Source organism: Triticum aestivum, chromosome 3D (assembly GCF_018294505.1).
Source record: "Triticum aestivum cultivar Chinese Spring chromosome 3D, IWGSC CS RefSeq v2.1, whole genome shotgun sequence".
NCBI classification, from domain to species: Eukaryota; Viridiplantae; Streptophyta; class Magnoliopsida; order Poales; family Poaceae; genus Triticum; species Triticum aestivum.
This window is the reverse complement of record NC_057802.1, coordinates 591,400,006-591,411,569: the sequence shown is the minus strand read 5'-3', so window position 1 is coordinate 591,411,569 and position 11,564 is coordinate 591,400,006.

Sequence of the window (11,564 nt, the reverse complement as noted above, 5' to 3'; positions counted from 1 at the left end):
GAACTTTGGGGTTTGTTAAACGTCATCCGTAAATGGGTGGCTATTACGGCGGCTTACGGGTTCATGGAAAAGTGTGTCAAGTAACTTGATAGCTCAAGATTGGGATTTGCTCCTCCGACGATGGAGAGATATCTCTGGGCCCTCTCGGTGTTACGGTATCCATCATCGTCTGGCCAGACACTTTGTGATTTGATCACGGGGATGCCGGAACACGATAACGAGAAAAGAGAACAATACCGGTAACGAGGTAACTAGCATAGTGGACAAGTTGTTGATCCACGGGAATGCCAACATGTCTCACCTCGGGTATTTGTAACATATCGCGAAGCAACAGGAATAGCACATGGCAACTGGAGGTTCACTCGAATATTTATTCGTGTGGGTATAGGGGTCAATATGGGTGTCCACGGCTCCGATGTTGATCATTGATCGGAAGGGGTTCCGGGTCATGTCTATACTTCACTGAACCTATAGGGTCACACGCTTAAGGGTCATCTATCTGCTGAATACTAGACAGGGAGTCTGAGAGAAAATCACCGAAAAAGTTTCGGACACCGAAAAGTTTCGGACAGCGGAATCGTACCGCAGAGAGAGGTCATCGGATAAGTTTCGATGATACCGAAAAGTTGTTTCGGGATACACCATTAAGTAAAATTGGTTTCGGCACATGCCTGATAATTCTTGGAGGATGCCAGAATCATTCTGGAAGCTTTTTGGAATTTTCTGAGATAAAAACCGGAAATGTTCCGGAGCTGCCGGAGCCACTTCAGATGCGTTTCGCAGATGAAAATCACTAAAACCGGAATTGTTTCGGAACGCGTTGAAAATCATTTTAGTGGGTACTGGAAATGTTCTTAGCCCACATAAATATTTTCAGTTCGATCAGACGCTGAAAAATGTCGTCGTGAATAGTGAAAATCAGCTTTATGGTTACTTTATGGAAAGCCACCTTTTGGGGCTTTGCTCCAAAAGATCTTGGGGATGACATGGATGGATAGGAGCCATTTTTGGGGCCCCTCATGGGGGTGTGGCCGGACACATGGGGTATCCCCCCTTGGGGACCCTCTAGTTCCTTGGTTTCACTCCTAGGTCCTTGTGGAAGGACTTCATTCATGTGCATTTTGGGTTTTTTGTGAAACTACCCTACCCCCTTGGGATTTCCTATAAATAGAGGTGGAGGGGCAGCCCTCCACACTCATCCCTTGCTCTCATACACATGCCATGCATTATCTGGCTTCTTCTCTCCCTCCCACGAAAAGAGTTTCGTAGAGCCATAAGGCTGTCTGGGTTCCGGCAGGAACTAGTTCTGGACGGCGAAGCCCTGCCGGATAGATGACACCGTATGTGTGCAACTCTGTAGAGAGATCGTAGTTTCGGTCTTAGTTCGTGAGTGCCTCCCGAAGGGCTGTCCGTGTGACCGTCCGTGTTTCGAAGGTCCTCCCGAAGGGCTGTCCGAGTGACCGTTCGAGCTTCGAAGGTCCTCCCGAAGGGCTGTCCGCGACACCGTCCGGGGGGCTGTTCGACCGCCTCCCGGAGGGCTGTCTGAGGAGCAGATGAGGGTATACATCCTCGCGGTTGGGAGGTTGTAAATCCTAGCTGCGGGGATCTGCACCGCCGATCGTCATCGACTCTACTTCCCGTTGCGCTACGAGTCGGTAACGAAAAAGATCAAACCATGTATGCAGTCTCCATAGTGGTCCTGGGCTGGTGCGTAGGTCGGAAATTTTTTGTTTTCTGCTGCGTTCCCCTACAGTGGCATCAAGAGCCGTGCTATGCGTAGATGCAGGTTTCGATCTAGAATACATGGAGATGTATGGGTATTGCATAATATAATTAGGTAGTAGATGAGATCTATTGCTGAAAATTATTTATGCGGGTGACAGATGAAATCTGTTACCCGAGGTTCTTGTTGCTTCCCTAGAATTTGCGTTTGCTCAATCTCGAGACAGCATGGTGGAATTTGACAAAGTTCTGGCAATCCGTGATCCTGATTGATCATGGAAGTGCTATCAGTTCTTTGGGTTCTGCCGTAGTCAAAAGAAAGATGAAATTCGCAGATGAAAGGGCATTGCAGATATTATCTGCATGGGGGTCATGCGTATGACGAAGTTTAGTATGGGGCTCGAGATTTAATTATCTCGTGTTTCATACACCCCGAGATGTTAATGTAGCAACTTGAATAATCATACTTGATGATAAAACGTTGGTAGCTGCGGTTTAAGTCAAAACCTTAGAAGCCACGTAAAATAAAATTTTGCATAAACCTATTAGAGGCGTCTAACTTGGTTTTGCAGTGCATGTGATGTGGTATAGCAGTGCTCATACTAATTCGATTATGTATGAGATGACTATATGATGTAATTTGATTAACATGACCTGCGTGTCATGATTCGGCATGATGGCTGGAGCCATATGATTGCACTTTAATGACCTGCGTGTCAACCTTGTTGTAATGCATTATTTTGTTAGCTATAGAGATAGCAATATTATCTGGTGCATCAACAAGGTGGTGGCAATCTTCGCGAAGGTGAACACCGACGCGAATGCCGAAGACGAAGAAATGAAATACTTCTCCGTCAGAAAGGGCTATACCATATCATGCTATTATGAATTGCCTGAGATGTTTATCCCTTATGATGCACCCTTCTTGATTGCGCGGTAGTCGCTTTTATTAGGGTGATCTCTCACTTAAAATATCAAGTAGTTAGTGTTCTCCCAAGTGTAGCACCGTCACGGCACCTATCTTTTCGGGGTGCGCCATGGATGCATGGGTACGAACGACTAGAGAAGTGTGAGGCGGTTGAGGTCAGACCTCGCAGCAAGATCACTTGGTTGTCTTGACGTTCATGGCAGGATCGTCCTGAGCTCGGAACACATGCATCGAAAGATGAGCAAGAGTCACATAGAGATGTGATCGGCAAGTTGGCCTACCGATTAAAATTCCCGTTATGAGATGATGATTCTATGGCGATGAATTGAAGTCTGGATCTTGTATCACTCAAAATTAATTGTGAGAGATATTGATTTGAGTGGGAGCGCACTGTTGAATTAACATGTTTAATTCTCAGTGCAATTAATTATGAACACTGTCTAAGTGTTTCTTGCAAAATAGTTGTAGAATAATGGTTCGCGTTTCCACCTTCCCTATTAAAATTGAATAACTGTTAAATATCTGGTTAAAACTTTACGATTGGTAACGTAATATGAGGATTGTCCTCAAAAGTGCCGAGAAGGACTTTGTCCTATCGCATGCTTTCCGTATCCTCCCGCTAAAGATATGGATCATGTGACTCTCGTCCTTTGATCCAAAAGCTATAATTCCGTTTCAGTCAAGTGCAATATGTTTGCTTCCATGAAACCCAAACTTCGAAAGTTGGGATAGTTATATGATATTCATGGAACTGAAAATTATTTTCAGATACAAACAAAGCAATGTTTGTTTGCAAGTATTAGTAAAAGTGTTTACTATGCATTTGACTGTTGGGAAAGGGATCCAGAAGAACGCCTGTCATATAATGAAAGGTGAATAAAACAACAACTTAAAGAGAAAGGAAGTGTCCAAAGGGTGTTAGTATGACTTACGCGCCTAGGAAGTCCGGGGCTAATGCCACTCTTAAGTTGGGTGCTTCTTCTGAGAGTAGGAGAAATACTAAAAGTTAAACTGCTAGAAGTATAAAGGCAAAAGGAAAGAAGACTGGAATATCCAGCTCATGTATGAATGTCATACAAGTTTTTGATGTATAGAAGGCTGGTCAAAGATATAGTTCTTGCGAATTATGGTTAAACATGTTAATCACTAATTCTTGGGTATTGTGAGTTCATCACAAAAATGCCCGCTCGATTGCATTCTGTTGCAACTCGATGTAAGAACTACTATGGCATGAAAGACTAGCTAGAAATGAGGTTAAGGTATACACATGGAACATAGTAAATGTTACTATACCTTCCATCGGTGTATTGCCGTCTGTATTTATTTTCATAATTCATTTAGAGTTTTACAAACTCTATCCCATTGCATAAGGCATCTTGCAAGAAGGTTGTTCATAAGAGAACTTTTTATGTTCGATGTTATGAATAACACAAGGGCCATACTTTCATTATGAATGAGATGTATGTTATGAATATTGATAATAATACAATACCTCTGGGTTTACTTTTCATAATTCATTTTAGAGTTTCATACACTCTAGCCCATTGCACAATGTTTGTTGCAAAAGAGTTGTTCATAAAAACAACAATTGTTGTTAAGTATTATGAATAACATAAGGGCCATACTTCCATCATCGATGGGACGTATGTTATGAATATTGAGGGTAATATGATACATCCATAACACTGATGCTAAATGTCGCAAGACTAAAAGAATACCACACAAGTGTGGCACTACATTTGGTCACATTGGAGAAACCCGCATGGAAAATTCCATTATGATGGATTTTGAAGTCTTTTTGATTTTGAATCATCTGACACTTGCAACTTTCCTCCAAAAAGTGAAGTGACTAAAATACCGTTCACAGGCCATAAGGAACGAACAACAAACTTATTAGTGATCATACATTTGATGTGTGTAGTCCGATAAGTGTTGTTAGTGGTGGATTTATTTATCTTCAGAAATGACTCAAGTAGATATATGGATATTTACTTGATGAGACGTAAGTCTGGATCTTTTGAAATCATTCGAAAGGTTCTGAAAAATGAAGTAGAAGTTATTGTAACAAGAAAATTATGTTTCTGCAATTTGATTGCCCAAAGGAATATTTGAGTTACATGTTTAGCGAATGTCTGATGAGTTGTGAAAGGGGTTTCATAACTTGCACCTCCCGGAACACCACTGCAAGTGGAAAGTCCGTGGAGATGTAATCAAACCATTTATGACATGGTAAGGTCAAAGATGACATAAATAAATTTGCCATTATCCCTTTTAAAGTGATGCTTTAGAGACTGCGGCTTTTACACTGAAAAGAGTTACATTGGGTCTGTTGAAACCAAGCCATGGTATGGTACGCCCAACCATGTTATATCTTTTCTTAATATTTGGAATATGGGGCTTGTGTAAAAGGTTACAAACCTATTCCAAATCAGACAAGTGCTACTTTGTAGGTTATACCAAAATGTTGGGTATTCCTCCCTCACTATACCGAGGCAAATAGTTTTGCCGCGAAACGGTGTGCTTTTAAAGAGAATGGTTCTTTCAAAAAGGTGAGTGGGAGAATAGTGCAACTCGACGAGATAAACAGTATCTAGGTCATCAGATCAAAGGAAAGAGACCTTGGAAGTAATTCCAGAGTTTCCTACTGCGACTGATACGGAAGTCTCTACAATAAAATGTATGAACTTCGGTCGAACTTGCAGCTGAACCACGTAGGCAAGGCTCGTGCAAACCTCTCAAGTGCGCAAACGAGATATTGTTGTTAGACAACATTATACCTACGATACACAAGGAAGCGTTGATGGGCCCTGACTCCGGAATTGGCTAAATGCCAATACAACCCAAGTTAGTTTCCATATAAGTGATTCAAGATTAAAACCTTGATACACCTTTCGGAAGACTTAGAGTCTAACGAATATTTATGGAACTTAAAACTGATATGGATAAAAATGTTTTATCCATAAAGCTCGACTTGTTGAAATAACAAGTTCAAGAGTTGACTACGATGAGGTTGTTTTCATCGTAGCGATGCTTAAAGTCGGTTCGGGTTGAACTAGCAATTAATACATATTTCAATCATGAGATATGAAACATGGATGATAAAAGGATTTCCATCTGATGGAAATGAAAGCTAGGACTTGTATATGATACAGTCCAAAGTAACTTGTCGATCCAGAGGATGCTAGTAGGTATGCAAACTTCAGAGTTCCAGCAATGGACAGAAGAGAGCATAATGGAGTTGGAATCTTCGTGTTTTGATGAAATTGTCAAAGGGGTTTTGACTTCATCAATGGGTAACGAAGATGCTTGTAATTCAAGAAAGTAAGTGGGAGCGTAATAATATTTCTAAAAACCTTATGTGCTTGGCACATTGGTAATTGGAAATAAATTTCTTGACACGAATTAGGACTTCATTTGAAAACAGTTTTTCGATGAAGTGCTTAGGCTAAATAGCCTCAATATTAGGCATGATGATCTATGGAGATAGATTTACCTAATGGGGCTAAGCAATGAATACATATTGACAAGATGCTAAAACCTTTTAGCATTTAAAACGCCAAGGAGTGATTCTTGCCAAAGTCACATGGAAGGAGTTTTTGCAAGACTCGGTGTCCCAAAACACTGATGAGTAAAATACATGATGCAGATTCCACACACTTTTGTGGTTGGATTAATCATGTATTCCATGGTATGTAAAACAACCAGATATGTCCGATACTCCCAAGGTGTTGCGAGTATGGATACTAAAGTGATCAAAGTACTGATCGTGGGACAACAGTGAAAGATGTCATTGAGTACTAGAGTAAGTACTGATGATATGTTTTCTTGCAAGCGGAGATCATGAAGAGTTCGTTGTAAAATGTTACATCGATAGTCTTCATATTTTCACCGTGCGATTTTCGATTTAAGTTAAGGGTTTTGTGTAACACACAATGTGGTGGCACAATTAGTTGGAATTTGTTCAAACTAGTTACTGTGGCGAATTCTATAACAAGGGCTAAGTATGTTGACACTTTAGAAGCGACAAAGAAGATGTTGAATCATATAGTTCATTCATGAACTTAGTATAGTTCCAAGATGGCTTTTGACAATGGGACACTACTGCAGGTAGTTGCTCCATAACTCAGTCTGAGGAATCCAGGTTCGACCTGTGATTCACATACATACAAAGCCAAGTCCACACAAAATATGAATTTTTGTGAAAACGTGAAAACGCGAGGACATGCAAAGATACACACGGAACTGAAGTCGTCAGATCCGTTGGACATCAGGCTATACCACAAGCTAGCGAAGCATATTTACACCGGTGTGCCACTGGTGTAAAGTGCATTAGCATTAACTAGATTATTGACTCTAGTGCAAGTGGGAGTCTGTAGGAGATATGCCCTAGAGGCAATAATAAATGATATTATTTATCTCCGAGTTCATAATTATGTTTATGTTCCATGCTATAACTGCTATGGTTCTCGAGTCTGCAATAACCACGAGGCTCGGAGGAAGACTCATATGCACGTGTGGAATAATAAACGGTAAAATGTATTCCTAGTCTGGCCTCTAAGACTAGCTCAAGTGTTGCATGATGGTTATGTTTTCCTGATCATGGGCATGTCTATGTCAGCAACCTTGAGGGCATAATGTTAAGAGAACATTTGTGTTGAATCGACCCGGCATGATGTTATGCTATGAGATTCATTCGTCACAAGTTTATTGGTACATAACACAGAGATGGTTAATGTTTGCATGATTCCTTAGACGATGAGAGTATCGAGTTTCTTCATGCTTGCTTCATGAACTTTGGGGTTTGTTAAACGTCATCCGTAAATGGGTGGCTATTACGGCGGCTTACGGGTTCATGGAAAAGTGTGTCAAGTAACTTGATAGCTCAAGATTGGGATTTGCTCCTCCGACGATGGAGAGATATCTCTGGGCCCTCTCGGTGTTACGGTATCCATCATCGTCTGGCCAGACACTTTGTGATTTGATCACGGGGATGCCGGAACACGATAACGAGAAAAGAGAACAATACCGGTAACGAGGTAACTAGCATAGTGGACAAGTTGTTGATCCACGGGAATGCCAACATGTCTCACCTCGGGTATTTGTAACATATCGCGAAGCAACAGGAATAGCACACGGCAACTGGAGGTTCACTCGAATATTTATTCGTGTGGGTATAGGGGTCAATATGGGTGTCCACGGCTCCGAGTTCATAATTATGTTTATGTTCCATGCTATAACTGCTATGGTTCTCGAGTCTGCAATAACCACGAGGCTCGGAGGAAGACTCATATGCACGTGTGGAATAATAAACGGTAAAATGTATTCCTAGTCTGGCCTCTAAGACTAGCTCAAGTGTTGCATGATGGTTATGTTTTCCTGATCATGGGCATGTCTATGTCAGCAACCTTGAGGGCATAATGTTAAGAGAACATTTGTGTTGAATCGACCCGGCATGATGTTATGCTATGAGATTCATTCGTCACAAGTTTATTGGTACATAACACAGAGATGGTTAACGTTTGCATGATTCCTTAGACCATGAGAGTATCGAGTTTCTTCATGCTTGCTTCATGAACTTTGGGGTTTGTTAAACGTCATCCGTAATTGGGTGGCTATTACGGCGGCTTACGGGTTCATGGAAAAGTGTGTCAAGTAACTTGATAGCTCAGGATTGGGATTTGCTCCTCCGACGATGGAGAGATATCTCTGGGCCCTCTCGGTGTTACGGTATCCATCATCGTCTGGCCAGACACTTTGTGATTTGATCACGGGGATGCCGGAACACGATAACGAGAAAAGAGAACAATACCGGTAACGAGGTAACTAGCATAGTGGACAAGTTGTTGATCCACGGGAATGCCAACATGTCTCACCTCGGGTATTTGTAACATATCGCGAAGCAACAGGAATAGCACACGGCAACTGGAGGTTCACTCGAATATTTATTCGTGTGGGTATAGGGGTCAATATGGGTGTCCACGGCTCCGATGTTGATCATTGATCGGAAGGGGTTCCGGGTCATGTCTATACTTCACCGAACCTATAGGGTCACACACTTAAGGGTCATCTATCTGCTGAATACTAGACAGGGAGTCTGAGAGAAAATCACCGAAAAAGTTTCGGACACCGAAAAGTTTCGGACAGCGGAATCGTACCGCAGAGAGAGGTCATCGGATAAGCTTCGATGATACCGAAAAGTTGTTTCGGGATACACCATTAAGTCAAATTGGTTTCGGCACATACCTGATAATTCTTGGAGGATGCCAGAATCATTCTGGAAGCTTTTTGGAATTTTCTGAGATAAAAACCGGAAATGTTCTGGAGCTGTCGGAGCCACTTCAGATGCGTTTCGCAGATGAAAATCACTAAAACCGGAATTGTTTCGGAACGCGTTGAAAATCATTTTAGTGGGTACTGGAAATGTTCTTAGCCCACATAAATATTTTCAGTTCGATCAGACGCTGAAAAATGTCGTCGTGAATAGTGAAAATCAGCTTTATGGTTACTTTATGGAAAGCTACCTTTTGGGGCTTTGCTCCAAAAGATCTTGGGGATGACATGGATGGATGGGAGCCATTTTTTGGGCCCCTCATGAGGGTGTGGCCGGCCACATGGGGTATCCCCCCTTGGGGACCCTCTTGTTCCTTGGTTTCACTCCTAGGTCCTTGTGGAAGGACTTCATTCATGTGCATTTTGGGTTTTTTGTGAAACTACCCTACCCCCTTGGGATTTCCTATAAATAGAGGTGGAGGGGCAGCCCTCCACACTCATCCCTTGCTCTCATACACATGCCATGCATTATCTGGCTTCTTCTCTCCCTCCCACGAAAAGAGTTTCGTAGAGCCGTAAGGCTGTCTGGGTTCCGGCAGGAACTAGTTCTGGACGGCGAAGCCCTGCCGGATAGATGACACCGTATGTGTGCAACTCTGTAGAGAGATCGTAGTTTCGGTCTTAGTTCGTGAGTGCCTCCCGAAGGGCTGTCCGTGTGACCGTCCGAGTTTCTAAGGTCCTCCCGAAGGGCTGTCCGAGTGACCGTCCGAGTTTCGAAGGTCCTCCCGAAGGGCTGTCCGAGTGACCGTTCGAGTTTCGAAGGTCCTCCCGAAGGGCTGTCCGCGACACCGTCCGGGGGGCTGTTCGACCGCCTCCTGGAGGGCTGTCTGAGGAGCAGATGAGGGTATACATCCTCGCGGTTGGGAGGTTGTAAATCCTAGCTGCGGGGATCTGCACCGCCGATCGTCATCGACTCTACTTCCCGCTGCACTACGAGTCGGTAACGAAAAAGATCAAACCATGTATGCAGTCTCCATAGTGGTCCTGGGTTGGTGCGTAGGTCGGAAAATTTTTGTTTTCTGCTGCGTTCCCCTACACCCCTGCCAAGCAAATGGGCAGTTCTTCCATTTCCAATGCATGCAGTCGATGCTTCCAAGCATCCCAGAAAATCCTCTTGCTGCATTCTGTGCTAGGATCCGAGCAGTGTCTTCTGCATTGGGTGTTCTCAAGTATTGCGGTCCAAACACTTCCACCACTGCCCGATAGAAATTGTAGAAACACTCAATGCTGGTGGACTCGGCCATGCGCCCATAGTCGTCGAGTGAATCACCGGGAGCTCCGTATGCAAGCATCCTCATCGCTGTCGTGCACTTCTGGATCGAGGTGAATCCAAGTTTGCCGGTGCAATCCATCTTGCAATTGAAGTAGCTGTCGAACTCCCGGATGGAATTCACAATCCTGAGGAAGAGCTTTTGGCTCATCCGATAACGGCGCCGAAATGTTTTGTCGCCGTGAAGTGGAGCATCGGCGAAGTAGTCGGAGTAGAGCATGCAGTAGCCTTCGAGACGATGTCGGTTCTTTGCTTTCACCCGCCCCGGCGCCGAGCCACCTCGCCGTGGCTTTTCATTGCTCGCCAGCAGCTGGGCGAGGGCGGCAAGCACCATGAGATGCTCTTCTTCCTGGACGTCGGCCTCGGCTTCCTCCTCCAGCATCCGAGTCCATCGCCGAGGCAGGCAAATCGCCGAGCCAGGCAAATCGCCGAACACCTTGCGCCCGGTGGGCGTGTACCCATCGCTAAACTGCCCCTCCGCGGCCGGAAACGGCGACCGAAAATGCCCAGCTGCTGGTGGAGGAGCTGCCTCGGCGAACCTCTGCTATTTTTCCGGCGGGGATTGGCTATCTAGCGGTGAAGGGCGGCGGGCGGCGCCGGGATACAGCTAGTGGCAGCCGAGGGCGCGGGGGGTGGGAGGCGAGTCGGGGAAGAAAAACTTGACTTTTCACCTGACGGTGTGGGCTAGCCGCGCTTTTCTCTTGCGCCGGAGCCCCCGATCGCCCCCCAGTGCGCCGGGTTCGGCCAGCGACCGCCGGACCGAAAAACGGCCGAACCGGCGCTTTTCGGCGTCCTGGGGCGCGACTGGGGTGTTTTTTGGTGCCGACGCCGAAAAGGTGGCCTGGGGGGGCCTGTTGGGGGCGCGGCTGGAGATGCTCTAAGATCACTGAATATTTTTTTCTTGAATAGTTTGGATTGCTTATCACATGTGTCACGTGGTAAGATCATTGAATATTGAGACACACTTGGGTAAGGACACAAGGTTTGCAAGCATGAGATATCATTCTTCGTTGTTATATTGTGGTTTATTGTCAGCAGTATAAATTCAGGGCACAAAAAAAAGTTGAAATAGGAGAACCTCTGACTAAAACATATGTATTTGACACCATCGGTGGCCGCCACCACCGCCAAGGTAACTCAACGACAATTCAAGGAATTAAGAGCGGTCGTTATCATAATACTAGTATTTTTTAGTAAATGATCTGAAGTAACCGCTTACTAAACAGAATAAGTTGGGAATATAATAATGAGAAAGGTGTGCAACAAAAGTGAAATGTACATCAGTGATATTTCAAGTCGTGGTTTATGTACTCT